The sequence below is a fragment of the Manis javanica genome, chromosome 2 (assembly GCF_040802235.1).
Source record: "Manis javanica isolate MJ-LG chromosome 2, MJ_LKY, whole genome shotgun sequence".
NCBI lineage: Eukaryota > Metazoa > Chordata > Mammalia > Pholidota > Manidae > Manis > Manis javanica.
Window position 1 is genome coordinate 161217870 of NC_133157.1, and position 23358 is coordinate 161241227.

Here is a 23358-nt window from a genome sequence, read left to right on the forward strand (position 1 = left end):
ATTTTCAGCCGTTAAAAAAAAATAAAGAAATCCTGCCATTTGCAACAACATGAATGGACCTAAAGGATATTATGCTCAGTGAAAAAAGCCAGGCAGAGAAAGACAAATACCATATGATTTCACTTATTTGTGGAATATAAGAATAAAACAAAACAAAATAACAAAATAGCAGTAGACTCATAGACATTGAGAAGTGACTGGTGGAAACCATGGGGTAGGGGTTGGGGTGGGTGGGTAGAAAGGTTGAGAGGGATAAAAGGGGACAAAAATTCTCAATCAATAATATGTTGGTTACAGGATGGCAGTACAACATGGAGAATATAGCTAATGATTCTCTAACACTTTCCTACGTTGACAAGATAGTAACAGCAATAGTGGGGATGAGGATCTAACAATATGGGTAACTTCTGAACTACTGTGTTGCATACTTGAAACCAATATAAAATTGTATATCAACTGTACTTTGATGAAAAAAGAAATGAAAAAGAACAAAGTGAGAGGAACCACTCTATGTTCTTTTAACACCTATTACATAACTACAGTAATCCAGACTGTGAGTTACTGGCAAAGATACAGAAGTCAAGAGAATATACTAGAGAACCCAGATACAGACATTAGGACCAACTGTTTTTTCACAAAGGTCCAAAAGCAATTTAATAGAGGAAGGATTCTATCCAACAAATGGTACTGCAACAGGTATATACTGACAGGGGGAAAAGAAATCTGACCTAAACATTACAGCTAATTAAAAAAATAACTCAAGATAGATCATGAATTTAAATGTAAAACACAATACTATAAAACTTCTAGAAGAAAATCCTTGGAGACCTAAGGCTTAGTGAGGAAGTTTTAGATATGACATCGAAAGCATGCTCAAAAAGTTTAAAAATTGATGAACTGGATGGACTTCATAAAAATAAAAAATATCTATTCTATAAAAGACCCTCTTAAGAGGATGAAAGACAAACTATAAACAGGAATAAAAGGTTTTCTAACCACATACCTAAGAAAAAATCGTATCTAGAATATATTAGAAACTCAATTGTCAATAATAGTAAAAAAAAAAATCTAACAGAAATGGGCAAAGGACATGCAGAGACATTTCATCAAAGAAGATATATGGATGGCAAAAAAATGGAAAAGATGTTCAACATCTTCAGCCTTTAGAGATATATAAACCAAGACCATGATGATATATCACCATCAGAATGACTAAAATTTAAAATAGTTACAACAAATGCTGGTGAGGATGAGGAGAAACTGGATTTCTCATATGTATGTTTCTGGTTGTGGTGCAAAATGGTTCAGCCACTCTGGAAAAGTTTCCTAGAAAACTAAATATTCGTTTACTATAGAATATAGAACCCAGCTATCACATTTCAGGCATTTATCATGGCGAAATGAAAATTTACATCCACACAAAAACCATAAATAAGTATTCATAGCAGCTTTATTTGTAATAGCTAAAAACTGGAGACAACGAAAAGGTACCTCAACAAATAATTAAACAAACTGTCATACAGCCACACCATAGAATACAAATTAGCAATAGAAAGGAACTATTGATACACACAAAAACTTGGACAGTCTAAAAGGCATTAGGCTGAGTAAAAGCCCATCTCAGAAAGTCATATACTTTATGATCCCATCTATATTACATAACATTCTTGAGATGACAAGATTACACAGATGGAAAACAGAAAATTTACAAGCTATATGATTACCATTTCTAATATAAATTTTCTTGAATGACTATTTCATGGTGATTTTTACCCTTAAAAAGTGAATTTTGAAATAAGACCTTGATGATTTTACTTCACAGTATCCAAAATATCCTGTAAAAAAAAGCACTTTATGAAAGGGTTTGAGTCAGGCAGAAACAGATTTAAGTTGCAATTCTCTAACTTACTATGTGCATGACCTTGGGCAAATTAAACTGGAATCTCAGTTTCCTTAGAGGTAAAATGCAAATAAAATATCATTAGAGAATTATCATTTGTATGTAACAGAAACTGGTAGTGTTCTACAGATGGCAGACTATCACCATATCTTTTACTATTATTATCACTCCCTGAATGGGACAAGCATTCCTCAAAAGCAGAAGCAACTTTATACACAGGCATATCTCAGAGATACTAGGGGTTCAGTTTCACACCACGATTATAAAGCAAATAACCACAAAAAAGGGAGTCAAACTTTTTGGCTTCCCAGTGTATATGTTTACACTATACTGTAGTCTATTAAAGTGTGCAATAATATATATTACTAAGATATATGTATATATACACCTTATTTAAATATATACATACCTTATTTTTAAAATACTTTATTGCTACAAAATGCTAACCATCATGAGATTTCAGCAATTTATAATCTATTTGCAGGTGGAAGGTCTTGCCTCCATGTTGATGGCTGATGACTAGTGAGGGTGATGGTTGCTGAAGGCTGTAGAGACTGTGGCATTATCTTAAAATAAGACAACAATGAAGTTTGCCTCATCAATGGACTCTTCCTTTTGTGAATTATTTCTCTGTAGCACGCAAGGCTGTTTGATAGCATTTTACCCACAGTAGAACTTCTTACAAAATTGTAGTCATCCTTTCAAACCTAGCCACCACTTTATCAACTAAGTATGTTATGTTCTAAATCCTTTGTTGTCATTTCAACAGTCTTTAAAACATCTTCAACAGAAGTAGATTCTATCTCAAGAAACCACTTTCTTTGTTCATGCACAAGCAACTCCTCCTCCATTCAAGTTTTATCATGAGATTTCAGCAATTCAGTCACATTTCCAGGCCCCACTTCTAATTCTAGTTCTCATCCATCAGGGTTGGAATCAACTTCTCCCAAATCGCTGATATTGTGACCTTTTCCTATGAATCACAAATGTTCTTAATGGCATACAGAATGGTGAATCCTTTCCAGAAGGCTTACAATTGCCTTTGTCCAGATCCATTAGAGGAATCACTCTCTACAGCATCTATAGCCTTACAAAATGTGGTTATTCAATAATAAGACTTGAAAGTTGAAATGACTCTTTGACTCGTAGACTGAAGAATGGATATTATATCAGGCATGCAAACATTAATCTCATTGTACATCTTCATCAGACCTCATGGGTGACCAGGTACATTGTCAATGAGCAGTAATATTTTGAAAGGAACGTTTTTTTCTGACCAATAGGGCTCAAGAGTGGGTTACAAATATTCAGCAAACCATGTTGTAAACAGATCTGTTATCAGGCTTTGTTGTTGTGTCTTTTCTAAAGTACAGGTAGAATAAATTTAACATTTTTCTTAAAGACCCTAGGATTTTCAGAATGGTAAAGGGGTATTGGCTTCAACTTAAAGTGACCAGCTGCATTAGCCCCTAACAAGAGAGTCAGCTTGTTCTCTGAAGCTTTGAATGTCCTAGATGGCATCTTCTTCCAATAGAAGGCTGTTTCCTCTACACTAAAAATCCTTTATTTACTGCAACCACCATATTAATGATCTTAGCTGGATCTTCTGGATAACTTGCTGCAGCTTCTCCTTCAGCACTTGCTGCTTCACCTTAACTTTTGAAGTTATGGATATGGCTTCTTTCCTTGAGCCTCATGAACTAACCCTAGCTTCAAACTTTCTTTTGCAGCTTCCTCACCTCTCTCAGCCTTCATAGAATAAAGAGAGGACCCTTCTCTGGATTAGACTTTGGCTTAAGGAAATGCTGTGGCTGGTTTGACCTTCCATACAGACCACTAAAACTTCCTCCATATCAGCAATAAGGATGTTTTGCTTTCTTAACATTCGTGTCTTTACTGGAGTTAACACTGCTAATTTCCTTCAAGAACTGTTCCATTGAATTCACAACTTGACTAAGTGGTTGGCACAATAAGCCTAGCTTCTGGTCTGTCTTGCCTTTCAACATGCCTTCCTCACTAAGCTTAATCATTTCTAGCTTTTGATTTAAAGTGAGAGATGTACAACTTTTTCCTTTCCCTTGAACACGTAAGAGACCATTGCAGGGTTTTTAGATGGCCTGATTTCAATATTGAAATAGAGAGACCCAAGGACAGGGAGAGGGATTAGGGCACAGTGGATAGGTGGAATAGTCCGAACACACATAGTATTTACCGAATAAGCTCTCCATCTTATATGGGTGTGGTTTGTGCACCCCCAAAACAATTACAATAGTAACATCAAAGATCACTGATCACAGATCAACATAATCAATACAGTAATAACAAAAAAGTTAGAAATATTGTAGGAATTATCAAAATGTGACAGACACGAAATGAGCAAAATGTTGTTGGAAAAATGGTACTTAGAGACTTGCTCAATGCAACGTTGCCACAAACCTTCAATCTGTTAAAAACTTACAGCCTGCAAAATACAATAAAGTGAAGTATAATAAAATGAGGTATGCCTGCATCATAATAAAAACTTCCAAACAAAAACTCTAGGGTTTTGGATATCATTTTTGAGAGGATATTTCCAAAGATGTTCTTCTGTAGTTCAATTTTGAAATGATATTATGTGTGTGTGTGTGTGTGTGTGTATATATATATATATATATATAAAGGTATAAAGACTGTGGAGAGAATACCTACATACCTTCACCTAATGTTTCTTAAAGTTAGCATCTTACATTAGTACTGTACATTGGCTAAAACTAAAAACTGAATATTGGTACAACAGTATTAACTAAACCACAGGTTTTATTTGGAGATACTATACTTTTTTGAGTAACTGATACCACCTCTGAGGTAACTGGACATCAGATGTCATGGGGGGAATTCCTAATACTTGGTTAAATGAAATCCTCATTTAACTTGGTTCCCAGGTATTCTATGATGAACTTTAATGTTCTATGAGAATAGAGGTTCATAGCAACATAGAATCTTAGTGTTGGAAAGAACCTTAGAAGTCATCCAAATTAGTGTTTTTCAAAGTAAAAATGATGACCCATTAATAGGTCATGAAGTAAATTCACCAAATTCCAACTAGTATTTTTACTAGAACAAAATAAAAATATGAGAATACAATACACATTACAGATACTACTGCTTCATAAATCTTCTATTTTGGTTATATATGTATATATGCATATGTATATGTATTTACTCAGTCTTACAATTAAAAATATACCTTATCACAGGTTAGTCAAAAGTGTTTTAAAAATCATTCATCTACGCCAAGCCAAAGAAGGAACCTCTCAATATATCTGGCAGATGATAACACTTCCTCCACTTAAATACTGTCAAAGGCAGGGCACTTTCTACTTCTACTTCACACAGTAATGTTAGGATTCACTAAACCTGTATTCAGTTAACTGTCTGTATTCAGCTATCTGAAAACTTCATTAAACTAAAATGCAGGAGAAATTCAAAATACATGAAGAGAAAAATTAATTTAAAGTCAAAAAATCCATTAACCAAATAAAACTCATGCACTTCACACCTATAGAAGCCCCTTGGAGCCGAATTCAAAGCCTTGTTACTCTTACTTTGTCCCCAACTCTAACTACAGTAACAGTTTGCAAGATAATAGCAGTTTAAAGGATTAGAGGGTGGGGATGAGCATTGCCATACAAAGGACCCAAAGGTCCACTGACATGCAGCAAGAAATAAGATGACAATTTAACTGCCAAAGGGAATGACTTAGAAAGTAAAAAAAAACAGATTGGTACTCTGATATCTAGGATTACCTGGCATAAGGATAAACCATGTAAATATCCTGTAAGGCTTATAATAATGCTTGTCATTTATAAGGTTAACAATGAGTTGACATAAAAGATTACGTTCATATTTATGGCTTTTATATGAAAATGCATATATAACTTATAAAAATTTCTGTCCACAATTACTGAAATGAGAAAAGTTTTAATTTTTAAATAGATGTAAATCCTCAACAATTTGGAAAGCTTGGCTCTCTAGAACAACTGATTCTCTAAATGTGGTTAACTGTAATTTTTATCTTCTACTTTAACTCTCTCAAAAGTTCTATGACTACCTAAACTAGCATATCATAAATAAATCCTTGATGTTAATAGAATAATGTGTGTTTGGGTTATATTACAAAGGCTGGAATTAGAAATTATCAGGGGAACATTTTAAAACACTGCTGTTGAGATTCCCCAATCAAAAATTCTGATTTCGATTAGTGTAGATAGAGCCTGGCATCAGGCTTGCTGAAGCTTTCTAGGAGACCCTGATGATCAGCCAGAGTTGGCAACCACTCAGTTTTCTACATAACACTTACAAGAATCTTAAAGAAATCTTTAAGTGGGATACAGTATGCAGGATTTCCCAACTTTGTCTTCTAATCCCATATTTCATGGAGCACCTTATAATATTGACTTAGGTACATCTCCAGCTGAAAATCAAGGAAATCATAAAGTTTAGAATCAAATATCTGAACTTTCCAAAATTTATAAGAACTCTAATGTGTGAAGACCAGCCTAGCTGCTCTATATGTGAAGGCAGAAGCACTCTGAAGCCCTGAAGGCTCTGCAGAAACAGCCACATGGAAGAGAAACAGCCACCTTGAAAAGCTCAAGCTCTAAAGCAAATCCATCAGGAACACAGAGAGAACTCACTGGAGACAGGACTACTATTCAGACAAAACAGGCCTTTGGTGAATAACAAGAATAAAAGCATGCCATATTCAGGGATTAAAGATGGCAGCATGAGAGGTGAGACAGAAACCTCCTCCTCAAATCACATACAATATGAAAATATAAAAAACACTTCATATCCTGAAGGAAGAACAGGAAAGAAGGCTGTGACAGACTGGCTACACCTGATGAAAACAGCAGATCTCAAGGAGAAGGGTAACATACCAAAGCCATGATCCAGAGACACCCAAGCCTTTCTCCCATTGGAGGAAGAGAAATGGAGCAGGGAAGGGGTGGAGGACTAAGACGGATGAACACCAACCCTGGAGATCTGCTCTGGCAGCGCAAACCTACATTACATGGTGCTCTGGAGATTAGAGGGGGTGGAGGACTAAGACGGATGAACACCAACCCTGGAGATCTGCTCTGGCAGCGCAAACCTACATTACATGGTGCTCTGGAGATTAGAGGAGCTGGAAAGCTAAGACAGGCAGAATACTTGGAGAGACTGAGATTCCAGCCATTTGTGGAAAACACAGATTCATATCTCGCCACTCTGGGACATAAGAAAGGAATGCAGTATGACAGACTTCCTAACAGCAAGAGGGCTGCTGAAGGGCAAGGACTGTACAGATCTTGCTGCTCAGGAGAAAGGACAGGCAGACAAAATTCTCTGGGCGCACTCAGCCCAGCAAGTTGAGAACTTTCAGGAATTTCAGGCCCACCATCCGCCTGGCTGGCTATGCAGCTCCAAAGACCCCACGGTGATACGCAGCCTTCTGCGCCTTCCTCCTGGCTGGCAGCAGCTTGAAAACTGGCTGACCCCACCATTGCACCAGGAGAGCCAGAGGGCAGCCCTGCCTACAGCAGCTACAAGTGCCAATCACAGAGGCTTCTCCCTGCATGCTCGGCACACTGGCCCTGGCAGTGGACACAGGCACTGCAGCCAAAAAGCAAGAAAGACTCCTTTCCTCCCGACAGGCACCAGCACCACTCCCCTGCACCCCGGCCATCACTCCAGGGGATGAGCAGCTCCAGAAAGAAGAGATTCTGAACACCAGAGGGTGCTAAATACAAATATGAAACATCAAAGGAATCTGGTTCAAAGCAAAATTCCACAAACACTAGAAAGAGGGCCTAGTGAAATTGAACTCATCAAACTTCACGAAAGAAATTTCAAAATAAAATTCATAAAAATGCTCATGGAGGTACAGAAAAATATTCAAGAACTCAGGGAGGAATTCAGGAATGAGACTAAAACGTTCAAGAATGCAGTATCTGAAATGAAACATACAACGGCAGGATTTAAAAACAGATTAGATGAGATAGAGGAGACAGTAAATGAAATCAAATTAGACAACAGGAATACAAAGAAGTTGAGGTACAGAGAGAAAAAAGGATTTCTAGGAATGAAAGAATAGAGAAAACTGTTGTGACCAATCAAAATGGAACAATATTTGCCTTCTAGGGGGTACCAGAAGAAGAGAGAGAAAAAAGGATAGAAACTATGGTTGAGGAGGAAATTGCTGAAAATTTCCCCAGTCTGGGGAAGAAGATAATCTCTCAGGCCATGGAGGTGCAGAGATCTCCCAACACCAGGGACCCAAGGAAGACAACACCAAGACATATAATAATTAAAATGACAAAGATCAAGGATAAGGACATACTATCAAAAGCAGCCAGGGAGAGAAAAAAGATCACTTAAAAAGGAAAACCATCAGACTACCTTCAGACTTCTCAACAGAAACCTTACAGGCCAGAAGGGAGTGGCATGATGTATTTAATGCAATGAAGCAGAAGGGCCTCAAACCAAGAATACTCAACCCAGCAATATAAAGATTTAAGTTTGAAGGGATTATACAATTTCCAGGTAAGTAAAAGCTGAGAGAATTAACCTCCCACAAAATGTCTCTACAGTGTATTTAGTGGAACTGCTACAGATGGAACTTTTCCTAAGGCTAAATAGCTGTCCCCAGAAGAAATAAAACCATAGTAAAGAAAGTAGACCAATTAATTTCTAAAGAGATGCAAAATCAAAACAACCACCCTTAAAGTCAGTCAAGGGATAAACAAAGAGTATAGAATATGATACCTAATATATAAAGAATGGAGGAGGAAGAGGATGAAAAAAAAAAGGACCCCTAGATTGTGTTTGTAATAGTATATTAAGAGATAAAATTAGACTATTTGATAGTAAGGCAGTTACCCTTGAACCTTTAGTAACCAAGAATCTGAAGCCTGCAATGGCAATAAGCACATACTTATTGAGAATCACCATAAATGTAAATGGTCTGAATGCACCAATCAAAAGACATAGAGTCACTGAATGGATAAAAAAACAAGACCCATCTATATGCTGCCTACAAGAGACTCACTTCAAACCCAAAGACATACACAGACTAAAAGTGAAGGGATGGAAAAATATGTTTCATGCAGCTAAATAGGGAGAAAAAAGCAGGAGCTGCAGTACTTGTATCACACAAACTAGATTTCAAAACAAAGAAAGTCACAAGAGATAAAGACAGATATTAAAAGGGGTCAGTCCAACAAGAGGATATAACCATTATAAACATCTATGCACCCAACACAGGAGGACAAACATATGTGAAACAAATATTAACAGAATTAAAGGGGGAAATAGAAAGCAATGCATTCATTTTAGGAGACTTCAACACACCACTCACTCCAAAGGATAGATCCACTGGACAGAAAATAAGTAAGGACACAGAGGCACCAAACAACACACTAGAACAGATGGACCTAATAGACATCTACAGAACTCTACATCCAAAAGCAACAGGATACACATTCTTCTCAAGTGCACATGGAACATTCTCCAGAAAAGACCACATACTAGGCCACAAAAAGAGCCTCAGTAAACTCAAAAAGATTGAAATTCTACCAACCAACTTTTCAGACCACAAAGGTATAAAACTAGAAATAAATTGTACAAAGAAAGTAAAAAGGCTCCCAAACACATGGAGGCTTAACAACATGCTCCTAAACAATCAATGGATCAATGACCAAATGAAAACAGAGATCAAGCAATATATGGAGACAAATGACAACAATAACTCAACACATCAAAATCTGTGGGACGCAGTGAAGGCCATGCTAAAAGGGAAGTGTATTGCAATACAGGCCTACCTCAGGAAAGAAGAACAACCCCATATGAACAGTCTAAACTCACAATTAATGAAACTAGAAAAAGAAGAACAAATGAGGCCCAAAGTCAGTAGAAGGAGGGACATAATAAAGATTAGAGCAGAAGTAAATAAAATTGAAAAGAATAAAACAAAAGAAAGACTCAATGAAAGCAGGAGTTAGTTTGAGAAAATAAACAAAGTAAATCAACCACTAGACAGACTTATCAAGAAAAAAAGAGTCTACACACATAAACAGAATCAGAAATGAGAAGGGAAAAACCACAAAAGACACCACAGAAATATGAAGAATTATTAGAGAACACTATGAAAAATTGTATGCAAACAAACTGAATCACCTAGAAGAAATGGACATCTTTCTAGAAAAATAAAACCTTCCAAGGCTGACCCAGGAAGAAACAGAAAATCTGAACAGACTGATTATTAGCAACAAAATTGAATTGGTAATCAAAAAACCACCTAATAACAAAACCCCAAACCAGATGGCTTCACCACTGAATTTTTTCAAACATTTAGTGAAGGTGGACAAGTACCTCATCTAATATCCATCCTTGTTAAAGTTTTCCAAAAATAAGAGGAGGGAATACCTCCAAACTCATTCTATGAAGACAGCATCATTCTAATACCAAAACCAGGCAAAGACACCATGAAAAAAAGAAAACCACAGACCAGTATTCCTGATGAACATAGATGCAAAAATACTCAACACAGTATTAGCAAACCGAATTCAAAAATACATCAAGAGGATCATACACCATGATCAAACAGGATTTATTCCAGGGATACAAGCATGGTACAATACTCAAAAATCCATCAATACCACATACCACATCAAAAAAAAAAAAGGACAAACACATGATCATCTCTATAGATGCTAAAAAAGCATTCAACAAAATTCAACATCGATTCATGATAAAAACTATCAACAAAATGGGTATAGAGAGTAAGTACCTCAACATAAAAACACCGTATATGATAAACCCACAGCCAACAGCATACTTAACAGCAAGAAGCTGAAAGCCTTTCCTTTAAGATCGGGAACAAGACAAGGATGCCCACTCTCTCCACTTTATTCAACATAGTTCTGCAAGTCCTCGCCAGAGAAATCAAACAACACAAAGAAATAAAAGGCATCCAGACTGGTAAGGAAGAAGTTAAACTGTCACTGTTTGCAGATGACATGATATTGTACACAGAAAACCTTAGGAATGCACCCAAAAACTACTAGAATAACTGAATTTCAGTTGCAGGATGCAAAATTGATATTCAGAAATCTGTTGCATTCCTGTATTCTAATTATGAACTAGCAGAAAGAGAAATCAGGAAAACAATTACATTCACAAGTACATAAAAAAGAGTAAAAATACCGAGGAATAAACCTAACCAAGGAAGTGAAAGACCTATACACTGAAAACTCCAAGATACTCTTAACAGAAATTAAAGAAGATACCAATAAATGTAAATGCACCCCGTGCTCATGGACAGGAAGACTGAATATTGTCAAATGGCCATCCTGCCGAAAGCAATATACAGATTCAATGCAATCCCTATCAAAATACCAACAGCATTCCTTAGTGAACTAGAGCAAATAGTTATTTATATGGAACCACAAAAGACAATGAATAGTCAAAGCAATCCTAAGAAGGAAGAATAAAGCTAGGAGGATTGCACTCCCTGACTTCAAGCTCTACTACAAAGCCACAGTAATCAAGACAATTTGGTATGCACAAGAACAGACCCACAGATCAATGGAACAGAATAGAGAGTCCAGATATAAACCCAAGCATATATGGTCAATTAATATATGATAAAGGAGCCATGAATATACAATGGAGAAATGACAGCCTCTTCAACAACTGGTGTTGGCAAAACGAGACAGCTACAGGAAAGAGAATGAAACTGGATTATTGTCAAACTCCATACACAAAAGTAAACTCAAAATGGATCCAAGACCTGAATGTAAGTCATGAAACCATAAGACTCTTAGAAGAAAACATAGGCAAAAATATCTTGAACATAAATATGAGCAAGTCCTTCATGAACATTATCTCCCTGGACAAGGGAAATGAAAGCAAAAAAATGAACAAGTGGGACACAGTGTAGAAGAATGTATTTGTAAATGACATATCCATCAACAGGTTAATGTAACAAATATATAAACAACTCACATGCCTCAACACCCAAAAAGCAAATAACCTGATTAAAAAATGGACAGAGGATATGAACAGACAATTATCCAAGGAAGAAATTCCAATGGCCAACAGGCACATGAAAAGATGCTCAATATCACTAATTTCAGGGAAATGCAAATTACAACCACAATGAGATATTACTACACACCAGTTAGGATCACCAACATTGAAAAGACTAGGAACAACAAATGCTGGAGAGGATGATGAAAGGGGAACCCTGCTACACTGCTGGTGGGAATGTAAATTAGTTCAACCATTGTGGAAAGCAATAGGGAGGTTCCTCAAAAAACTCAGAATAGAAATACCATTTGACCCAGGAATTTCACTCCTAGGATTTTACCCTAAGAATGCAGCAGCCCAGTTTGAAAAAGACATATGCACCCCTATGTTTATCGAGCACTTTTTACAATAGCCAAGAAATGGAAGCAACCTAAGTGTTCATCAATAGATGAATGGATAAAGAAGATGTGGTACATATATACAATAGAATACTATTCAGCCATAAGAAAACAAATCCTACCATTTGTAACAAGTTGGATGGAGCTAGAGGGTATTATGCTCAGTGAAAGAAGCCAGGCAAAGACAAGTACCAAATGATTTCCCTCATTTGTGCAGTGTAACAATGAAGCAAAACTGAAGGAACAAAACAGCAGCAGACTCACAGACTCCAAGAAGGGACTAGTGGTTACAAAAGGGGAGGTTTGGGGGAGGGGGAGGGGAGAGGTAGGGAGAAGGGGACTGAGGGGTATTATGATTGGTACATGTGATGTGGGGGATGCTCAAACGGAAGACAGTGTAGCACAGAGAAGACAAGCAGTAACTGTGTGGCATCTTACTACACTGATGGACAGTGACTGCAATGGGGTATGGGGGGAACTTAATATAGGTTAATGTAGTAACCACAATGTTTTTCATGTGAAACCTTCATAAGAGTGTATATCAATGATACCTTAATATTAAAAGAAAAAACTCTAATGTGCTTCGGGGCAAAGGAGGTGAGAGAAGGAAAAAAATGCCTAATTTTCTACTGCCATCACATTTTTTCTAATATTACAAATTTTCCAAATGGAAGTTTTTCATAGTGTATTTAAATGCTTACATTAACCCTGTGAATCAAAACATTCAATGTTTGTGAAAGCTAATTCCAAAAATAAATTCATGCTGCCCTCTAATGGTTCAAAATAAATTGTTTCTACCTGTACTATATGAGAAATACTGAAGATTAATATAATTTTATTTTATAATTGCAGGAATTATATTAAATACCATAGAAGGAAAATAAGATTTCACTTTGGGTGTGACTGATATCAAAAGATTAACTATGATTGCTACATTTACATTCAAGACTTTTTAAACTTATCAAGCCATTTTCATCAAACTACCACATTTGCCTGTATGTCTAATAGGTAAAAAATATACACTACTTCAGTGCATTCTGCAGTGGCTACCACTAATTCAGCTTCTCTTCAAGTAAGTCTACGGCAAGGTCTTCAAACTTAATACTCATACCCCATTAAGTAATTTTGAAAAGTATGTATGCTATTTCACATTTTGAATTATATCTTAAATTTAATTAGCATCCAAAATTTTCATTAGAAGCTTAAACACTTGGAGAGGATATCATTGCAGGCTTACTGAAAATACTGATGTTTTCATATAAAAGTGCTATGTCGCTGTTAAATGTATCCAAAGGAATCTAAATAGTATAACAAGTTGGTATCTACCTCAACTACTTCAAAAAATTTGTGAACTGTCAAATATATCAGGAGTTTTACATCATTTTTTTCTTTGTGAACTTGTATTTTTTTCTACTCTCTCCATAGAATTTTATCCTAATGTTATATTTTATACCTGAAAGTCTTTTATGATTCATTCTAGCATAATTCCATGTATCAAAAATGCTGGTATTAACTAAAATTTTTAGAAGTTTGTATTTTCTGTGGCCACAAACATGTATGTTTTTAGAAACTGGGAGAATAACCCACTGCTGCAATTATTATTAGCAGGAAATTAATGAAACAACATAAATATTACAAATTTAGATAAATAATCTTTTTAAGTAAAGCCTTCTCGGTGAGATGGATAGGACTTGTTTTTTTAATGTATGTTGTATAAAAGAAAGAATATTCTTTACTGCTAAAATGATAGGTTCTCAATTTTACCTTTATTTCACAATTTTCTAGGTATAATCACTGGGCACTATTAATCATATTAAGAAGTAAATCACCCAAGTTTTGTTGTAGCAAAAATATTTTTCTTGTCACAAGTTATATTGTGATCTACTATCAGAAATTACTCTTAATGGTGTGACAACTGACAATTTGATTAGGTCCTCTTGCAGTTTGTTGAAAGCAAGAATTAGAAACTACCTGACTTGCAATAGGATATGTTAACATTTTTATTACAATTACTCAATTTCTCAATTTCTAGTAAGTAGTCCAACAAGGTATATGTATTAAGACTTATCAAATGATTTAATTACATCCATTCTTCTTTCACTTTAGCAGCACCTTCTTTAACTTGATATATTTGGAAAGGGTAGAAAAAATTAAAATATTGTTCAGCTCAATACCTTGATGTTGATACAATATTTGTTTTATAAAATGCTTTTATCTTATCATGCACTTCATATATATTTTCCCCAAAACTTTTGGAGCAGCAGACTTAGCTCATATAATTTATGGTACAACAGTACATGCTATAACTGATCCCAAATCAAGCTAAAAATGACAAATCTGACTTTGTTTTTTCTCAAGTCACATATGTGTTAGGCTTAAAAGAAAAAGATTCTTAATTTGTCTCACAAAGCAAGACCTAACTATATACAAAACTATATACAAAAACACACCAAAAGCAGAGAAAAGCTAAAAACAAAACAAAGGTATACACTAGGTTAATGGAAACAAAAAGAAAAGTGATGGATTGTTACCATGATGTCAAAGCAGAATTCCAACTAAAATGCATTAATATCAATATAAAATTATACAACATGCTAAAATCTGCAATTCTCAAATCATATATAGTTATAAATATCTATGTTCTAAAGGATACAGCAACCACCTTATGAAGCAAAAACTAAAGAAAATTCAAGGAGATACAGAGAGAAGATCAGAAACACTAAGATATTTTAACATATCACTCTTGGTACCAGCCAGATGAAAAAAAATAAATATATAGAAAACATGAGCAACAAAATCTTATAAAAGATTATAGACACACACATACATACATACACACAGATATGTATATAGATATATATCCCGACTTCATGTCTTTAATACTTCTTCTCAAGTGCATATGCAATATTCACAGTGATTCCATATTGAATCTCAAAGAAAGCATGAGTAAGTGCCACAAACTAGAAATATTACCAAAAAAAGAAAAAGTCTTGGATCACAATAAATAAACCAGAAATTGGTGACAAATTTTTTAAAAGAAAAAGGCCCTTCTACTTGAAAATTAAAACTTTATTGAACAGCTTTTAGAAGAATGGGAACATAAAAATGACATTAGAGAATTACTAACAATAATTATAATGAAAACATACACCAGAATCTATATGACACATTTAAAGCAATGATCAGAGGAAAATTCATAGCCTTCAACATTTATATCAAGAAAAATGAAAGCATTAATTAAATTCAAGTTCAAGAAGCTTTTCTAAAAGTTATATATTATTATTAATTTGGTGTTAGATTCTATTTGCCAATGCTTTATTTTTTCTTATATATTTGGTATAAGATTTCCATTTTGTTTTCTGTAGTCTTTACCAGGTTTAGTTATCAATATTATACTTGTTTTGTAAAGGGAATTTGGAAATCCCTTTTTCTTTTTTTTTTCAGCTTGACTCCTAAACTTACATATAGTAAACTTTGGAAATTCCCCTGTCTCTTTCTCTGTCTGGTCTATAATAACATTAAGACTATCTAGTCTTTTTTAATTTGGTAGACAGAATTCTGTGAAACCATGTGGGCCCAGTGCTTTTTTGTGGATTTATTATCTATTTTTTCCCAAGGGATACTAAAGTATTTAAACTTTCTTTCTGTAATGAGCCAATTTTGTTAAACAGCATTTCCCTAGGAAATTATCTCTACCATCTAGGTTTCAGTATACTTGCACAGAGGTCTGCAAAGTAATCTCTTGTAGTTTGTTGAAATTTTTCTCTGTTCCAATGGTCATTTCCTCTTTGTCATTTCTTATTTTGAAAATTTTGCCTTCTTTTTTTACCCTTGATAGTTAACTAGGGGTTTATCTATTTTGTTAACTTAAAAACCAGAGTTTTGACTTATTAATTAGATCTACTGTTTTTCTATTCTCTACTTTATTCATTTCTGCCTTAATCTTCATTTTTTCTTTCTCTGTACTTTTATTTTTTTAACTAGCTTTTATGAAGTTGTTATCCTGTGCAAGAGCAAAAAAATGTCTTTTCATTTGTTGTAGTATACCCTTTTGTCTTTCAACAGTAGTTTTCACTGTGCACTTTTGCATAGTTCTTTAGGAACTTATTCCTCAATATTTTATCTTTGTCATTATTGTACAGTTTTCTCTACCATTATATATCCTACCTGATAATTCCTTTTATGCTTGAAGGCTACTGATTCCCGATGTTAATTTTACACCATGTAACCTCACTAATTTCTTTCCCTGTTTAACTTGTTTTCTAAATCTTATGCCTCTAAATCTCTCTCTCCTCTTAACTACATTAGCTAATACCTCTAGGAAAATGCTGAATAGTTTTGGAGATGGTATGCCTTATTCCTGATCTTCTTGTTAAAATAATCTTCTAATGTACTTCTGAGGTGTCTGTGGTAGTTGCTATATGGCATTTATCACCCTGAGTTATAACTGTACCTCCTCTACCAAGCTATGAGCTTGTCGAGAGTAAGGGAAGTGTCTTACTCATATTCATGTTCACCAGCATCCTGCTCTCAAGAACTACTGACTGACTGACACCGACACACTGAATGAATCACCTATTAGATAAATACATTCTTAGTGTCAATGAAGCAGAGAAAAAAGATTGTCACCAGACAGGAATCTGGAACTGAGAGTTGGTGTTAAAACTGGTGGGACCACTTCACACCCACGAGGATAGCTATTATCAAAAAACAAAAACAATCAATCAAAAACTGAAAACAGTAAGTTCACAAAGATATGGAGAAATTGGTACCCTTGTACAAAACCAAATTGGGACCATGTGGATTGCCTTCTCTAAAACACACCCAACGCTTAAAGTACTGGTCCTTCCATCAGCTTGTTAAACTTGCTTCTATAAAGAAACAATTTGAAATTAAACAGTGCAGGGGGAATGTGTCTTTCTCCATCACCCCTGATAGTGTCTGTAACCTTCCTTTCTTTTCTACTCTTGCTATTAGAGCTGCAAGAGGCTCACTCCTGTTATCACATGGCATCATGGGTAAATGTTCCTTGGAAACCAAACTTAAAACTATTTACAAGGTACAGTTTCACTACAATAAAAATGAGTTTCATGTGCTATCTTGGGAACTTTGCCACCACTTACCACAATCTTTCTACAAGAAAATAACATTCTAAGTTTCTAGTAACCAACATAAAAACAAACTTTGGAATATGGCCTATTTTGATGCTTGCCCAAAATCTTGCCAAGAATTTATTAGATTCAGTATTCCAGTTCCAAGAAATCCTATTATTGCAGAAACTTCTATAAACATATAACATAAAGTCTCATTATTAACAGTTATATAAATTGTGCATTAAAAATCATACAAAAAAAAAAGAAAAAATCATACTTATTTTCTTTCTAAATCAAATTAACATCAAAAATTTCAGAAGCTCTTTACTAAAGATCAATAATTAAATAAAATAGTTCAAAAGCGATTGAATATTAAGGAGAAATACCTGGTAGGTAGTATGATTTTTTAATCCATAAAGGAAATCTTCAAAATGAAGAAAAAATATTAAGAATTTTTCAAATTTCTAAGACTAGCAACCTGCACAAACTTTCTTTGTACAATTCTAAAAATAGAATGCCCATTCATCTATAAGTCACATGCCACATTAAAAAGATTTTCATGAAGTGAACTGTAATTTTGCTGAGATTTTTTTAAAAACATAAATAAACATAGTTATAGCAATATTTTGCTCAACTGAAATAAAACAGAGACATTTGTGACATAGCATTGCTTCAAACACAAACGAAGAAAACTAATTATTGCACTTGGTTTTCAGAACTTGAACAATAGATGAATAAAATTATTCTCATATTTAAAAATAGAGGATGCTGTTTATTTCTCCTAATCAGAGACAAAAATTGTTGAAATTTCAAAAACAAATTTAGGACTAGAAAGATCACTTCTTGTAAAAAACTACAAATTAAACATTTATCACATTTAAGTCATGGCTGCATTTTCCTAAGCAATTCTAACTGGGGGAGAGGGAGATTACAATAACTATCCTTTTGGTGCTACTAACTTTGGAGTTAAACGTGAGCCTCAAAATCTGTGCCATTTATGTAATACTAGAGGGAGATTACAATAACTATCCTATAGGTGCTTTCCCTATACTCATCTTTATGGAGAATAATGTTTAAACTTTGAGCATAAAGAACTCAAAAAAGGATCCTATCTACATCAAAAAAAAAGTGGCCAAATAAGATGATCATCAACCCAGAATTTTTTGAACTCATTTTTTATTTAAGAATTGGCTTTGCTTACATCTGTTTTTCTTTTTGTTTTAGGGGGATATGAAAAATATTAAACTTGTGTGACTTGCAGAAAGTTTTTATTTACTTAAGTTATTAGTACCTGAATACTAACTCAGTGGCAAGAAAACACAAACTAGCCATCCCTCGGTAATGAAAGTAAGAAAGTTGAAAGATCAAAGGTAAACTGGATAGCTATCAAACTATATCACTGGAGAAGAGGTGTGTGCATAAAATACTAGTATTACATAAATGGCACAGATTTTGAGGCTCACGTTTAACTCCAAAGTTAGTAACTGCTGATGTGCGTAGTAGTTAGCCAAAGGAGAAATGACTCTCTGGGCTGCAACAGCAGTATTATTGTAGGATCAACTAAATTCCAACAAAAGGCCAAGGGTATGCATATCTATATGACAGATTCAGTCATTTCTTCTATGAAGCATATACTCAGAAACAACAGAATCATAGCCTGATTTTTTTTAATTGGGCAGAAGTGAATTTTTAAAAACCTCTCAAAATAACAATGTCCCCAGTACAGATACATTCTTCTTAAGGAACTAAAAACACAATGGTGAAGTAATGGAATTCACCATGTGTGGTCACAGAATTTAATACTTAATCCTGAAAATAACACTGTGTGGAAGCACAATTTATTCTTGCCAACGTACAGATGACATTACTGAGAATTAGAAGGTTGGGTAACCTGCTCAAATCCACACAGCTACCATTTCAACTCCACAGTCTGTACGTATAAGTAGACTATATAATCTGCAATATAATGAAGGCTAACAATTCAATAACACTTATTGAACAAAAGCATAGCTAAGCAGAGAAGCGCTCAATATGGTAGTGAGAGTAAGGCAGTGGAAATCTCCTCCCCAAACCACATATATTTTGAAAATAGAGCAAATACAACTACTCCTAAAAGAGTGACCAGAAGATACAGTACAACAGCCAGGCTACATCTACATCTGCGAGAACTCAGCATCTCACAAAAAGGGCAAGATACAAAGCTGTGACCCAGCAGGACCCAAGCACTCCCCTCAACCCCAACGCATCGGCGGGAGGAAAAGAAACAGAGTGGGGAGAGAGTGAAAGGACAGGACTGCTAATTAACCAGCCCTGGTAATCTGCACCAGGAGCACAGACACACGTTGCATGGTGTACTGGATATTAGAGAAATGCAAAAGTAAAATCTGAGACAGAGACTTCTAGTGGGTCCCCACAGCCAGTTCCCCAGGAACAAAAGAAAAGTGGGCACTTTAAAAGTCTTAAACAGACAGGGTTTAACAGGTGGACAAAATCATCCTGCACACTCAGCCCAGCAGGCTGGAATCTTAAGAAACATCAGTCACCCTAACCCCCTGGATGGCAAAGCAACTCCAAAGCTCCTCACGGCAATAAGCAGCTTGCCATTCATTCCCCCACCCCCAACCAACACTGCAAGCAAACTGGCTGACCCTCCACTGCTGCAGACCAGCCAGGGAACACCCCCGCCCACAATGACCACACAGTCTTCTCCCAGCATGCAGCTAATCAGGCAAGACCCAGAGGATGTTGCCTAAGCGCAGCTGACCGGCACAGGCAGACAAAGCTGGCGCAAGGTCCGAAAGACACAAAGGAATGCCTTACTCACAGAAGAAAACACCCAGCAGGTCTGCAACTCCTCCCCACTCCCCACAGTGCTCTAGGCTTTACCAAGGGCTGCCCTGCCCACCACAGCTCATGGAATTAACCCAGAGACAGCTCCCTAAGTACAGGTAACCAGCACAGGAAGCAGAGAAGAGCAAGGCGACCAGCAAGCAGGAAGGGACTTGTTCTCCCAGCTAATACATGTGCCACTTGCCTGTGATCACTTCTCGCACCATGAAAAGGCAGAAGAACTTGGTACAGTCCAAAAGCAATCAAACAATGCCAGAGAGAGGGCCTGGCAAGATACATATTACCAATCTTCCTGAAAAAGAATTCAAAATAAAATTCATGACCATACTGATGGACCTGCAGAGACATATGCAAGAGCTAAGGATGAAGTCTGGAGGGAGATAACAGAAATGAAACAATCAATGGAAGGACATAAGAGCAGACTGGATGAAGTGCAAGAGGCTGTTAATGGAACAGAAATCAGGGAACAGGAATACAGAGAAGCTGAGGCAGAGAGATAACAGGATATCTAGGAATGAAAGAATATTAAAAGAACTGTGTGACCAATCCAAACAGAACAATATTTGCCCTATAGGGATACCAGAAGAAGAAAAGAGAGAAAAAAGAGATAGAAAATGTCTTTGAAGAAATAATTGCTGAAAACTTCCCCAAGCTGGGGAAGCAAATAATCTCTCAGACCATGGAAGCCCACGGATCTCCCAACACAAGGGACCCAAGGAGGATGACACAAGACATATAATAATTAAAATGTCAAAGATCAAAGACAAGAACAGGGTATTAAAGGTAGCCAGAGAGAGAAAAAAGATAACCTACAAAGGAAAACCCATTAGGCTATCATCAGACCTCTCAACAGAAACCTTAAGCACCAGAAGAGAATGGCATGATATATTTAATGCAATGAAACAGAAGGGTCTTGAACGAAGAATGGTGTATCCAGCAAGGTTATCATTTAAATTTGAAGGAGGAATTAAACAATTTCCAGATTAGCAAAAGTTGAGGAAATTTGCCTCCCACAAACCACCTCTACAGGGTATTTTAAAGGGACTGCCTGAGACAGGAGTGCTCCTAAGGCTAAATAGACTTCACCAGAGAAAATAAAATCACAAAAAGAGAGCAGACCAGCCAAATACTAACTAAAGGCAAAAAATAAAATCAGCTATTCACAAAAGCAGTCTAAGGAAACACAGAAGAGTACAGAATAAAACACCTAACATATAAAGAGTGCAGGAGGAAGAAAAAGAAGGGAGAGAAATAAAGAATCATCAGACTCTGTTTATAATAGCATAATAAGTGAGTGAGTCACACAGTAAGATAGTAAAGAAGCTACCCTTGAACATTTGGTAAACACGAATACAAAGCCTGCAAAGGCAATAAGAACATATCTATCGATAATCACCCTAAATGTAAATGGACTGAAAGCACCAATCAAAAGAAACAGAGTAACAGAAAGGATAAAAAAGCAAGACCTGGAGGCGGAGCCAGGATGGCGGCGTGAGTAGAGCAGTGGAAATCTCCTCCCAAAAACACATAGAGCTATGAAAATATAACAAAGAAAAATCTTCCTAAAATAGAGACCACAGGACACAGGACAACATCCAGACCACATCCACACCTGCAAGAACCCAGCGCCTTGTGAAGGGGGTAAGATACAAGCCCCAGCCCGGCGGGACCCGAGCGCCCCTCCCCCCGGCTCCCGGCGGGTGGAGAGAAACCGGAGCGGTTTTTTTTTTTTTTTTTTTTTGGCGAGAGCTTTTTGGAAGCCTTAGAGGGACGGGCCCCCGTTGCTGGGGAGGCAGGGTGGCGGGACCAGTGAGGAGGTGCCTGGGAACGGCGCCGGAGGACAAAGAATATCCCGCATTTTTCCCTGTGGGACCGGTGGGTGGGTGCCTGAGACCAGCACCTGAGGACGGAAGAAATCGCGCGTTTTTCCCCTTTTTTTTCTCTCTTTTTGCCGAGTGCTTTTTGGAAGCCTTGAAGGGACAGGGACCCCGGTGCTAGGGAGGCAGGGCGGCGGGACTGGTGAGCGGGTGCGTGGGACCAGTGCCTGAGGACAAAGAATATTGAGCGTTCCTTCCCTGCGGGACCGGTGGGTGGGTGCTTTTTGGAAGCCTTGAAAGGACAGGGACCCTGGTGCTAGGGAGACAGGGCAGCAGGACCAGTGAGCGGGTGCCTGGGACCGGCACCTGAGGACAAAAAAAAAAAAAAAAAAAAAAAAAAAAAATCGCTTGTTTTTTCCTTTATTTTTCCTTTTTTTTTTTTCTCTTTCTGTTCCCTCTCTCATTGTTGCTGTTGTCGTTTTGGTTTGGAGAGTGCTTTTTGGAAATCTTAAAGGGGCAGGACAGGTCACTTAGACCAGAGGCAGGGAATCTGGGGATCTCTGGGCACTCTAACCCCCTGGGCAGCAGGGAGCACAGAGGCCCCTTACGGAGATAAATAGTCTCCTGGCTGCTCCCCCTCCAACGGGGCTCCACCATTTTGGAGGAACAGCCCCAGCCAGGCCACGCCCACAGCAACAGCGGAGATAAACCCCAAAGCAACTGGGCAGGAAGCAGAAGCCCTGTCTGTGCACAGCTGCCCAGCACAAGCCACTAGAGGTCGCTATTCTCCCAGGAAAAGGCTACAAACCAACAAGAAGGGAAGCTCTTCCAGCGGTCACTTGTACCAGCTCTGCACACTATCTCTATCACCATGAAAAGACAAAACTCACAGGCAGACAAAGATCACAGAGTCAACACCTGAGAAGGAGACAGACCTAACTAGTCTTCCTGAAAAAGAATTCAAAATAAAAAACATGAACATGCTGACAGAGATGCAGAAAAAAATGCAAGAGCAATGGGATGAGATGCAGAGAAAAATGCAAGAGCAGTGGGATGAAGTCCGGAAGGAGATCACAGATGTCAGGAAAGAGATCACAGAAGTGAAACAATCCCTGGAAGGATTTATAAGCAGAATGGATAAGATGCAAGAGGCCATTGAAGGAATAGAAGCCAGAGAACAGGAACGTATAGAAGCTGACATAGAGAGAGATAAAAGGATCTCCAGGAATGAAACAACACTAAGAGAAATA

General features: G+C 36.8%; 1 protein-coding gene and 1 long non-coding RNA gene across 20 annotated transcripts in view; both read right to left on the reverse strand.

The window, feature by feature from the left end:
* The window catches only part of STAU2 (staufen double-stranded RNA binding protein 2), a 369184-nt gene that overhangs the window by 242088 nt on the left and 103738 nt on the right, over positions 1 to 23358 (reverse strand). The window lies entirely within an intron of this gene.
* Positions 1433 to 23358, reverse strand: part of LOC140847940 (uncharacterized) — a 43161-nt gene continuing 21235 nt past the window's right edge. The window contains exon 2 of the long non-coding RNA XR_012128256.1: positions 1433 to 21757. This is a non-coding gene — a long non-coding RNA (uncharacterized lncRNA). The remainder of the gene's footprint in view (positions 21758 to 23358) is intronic.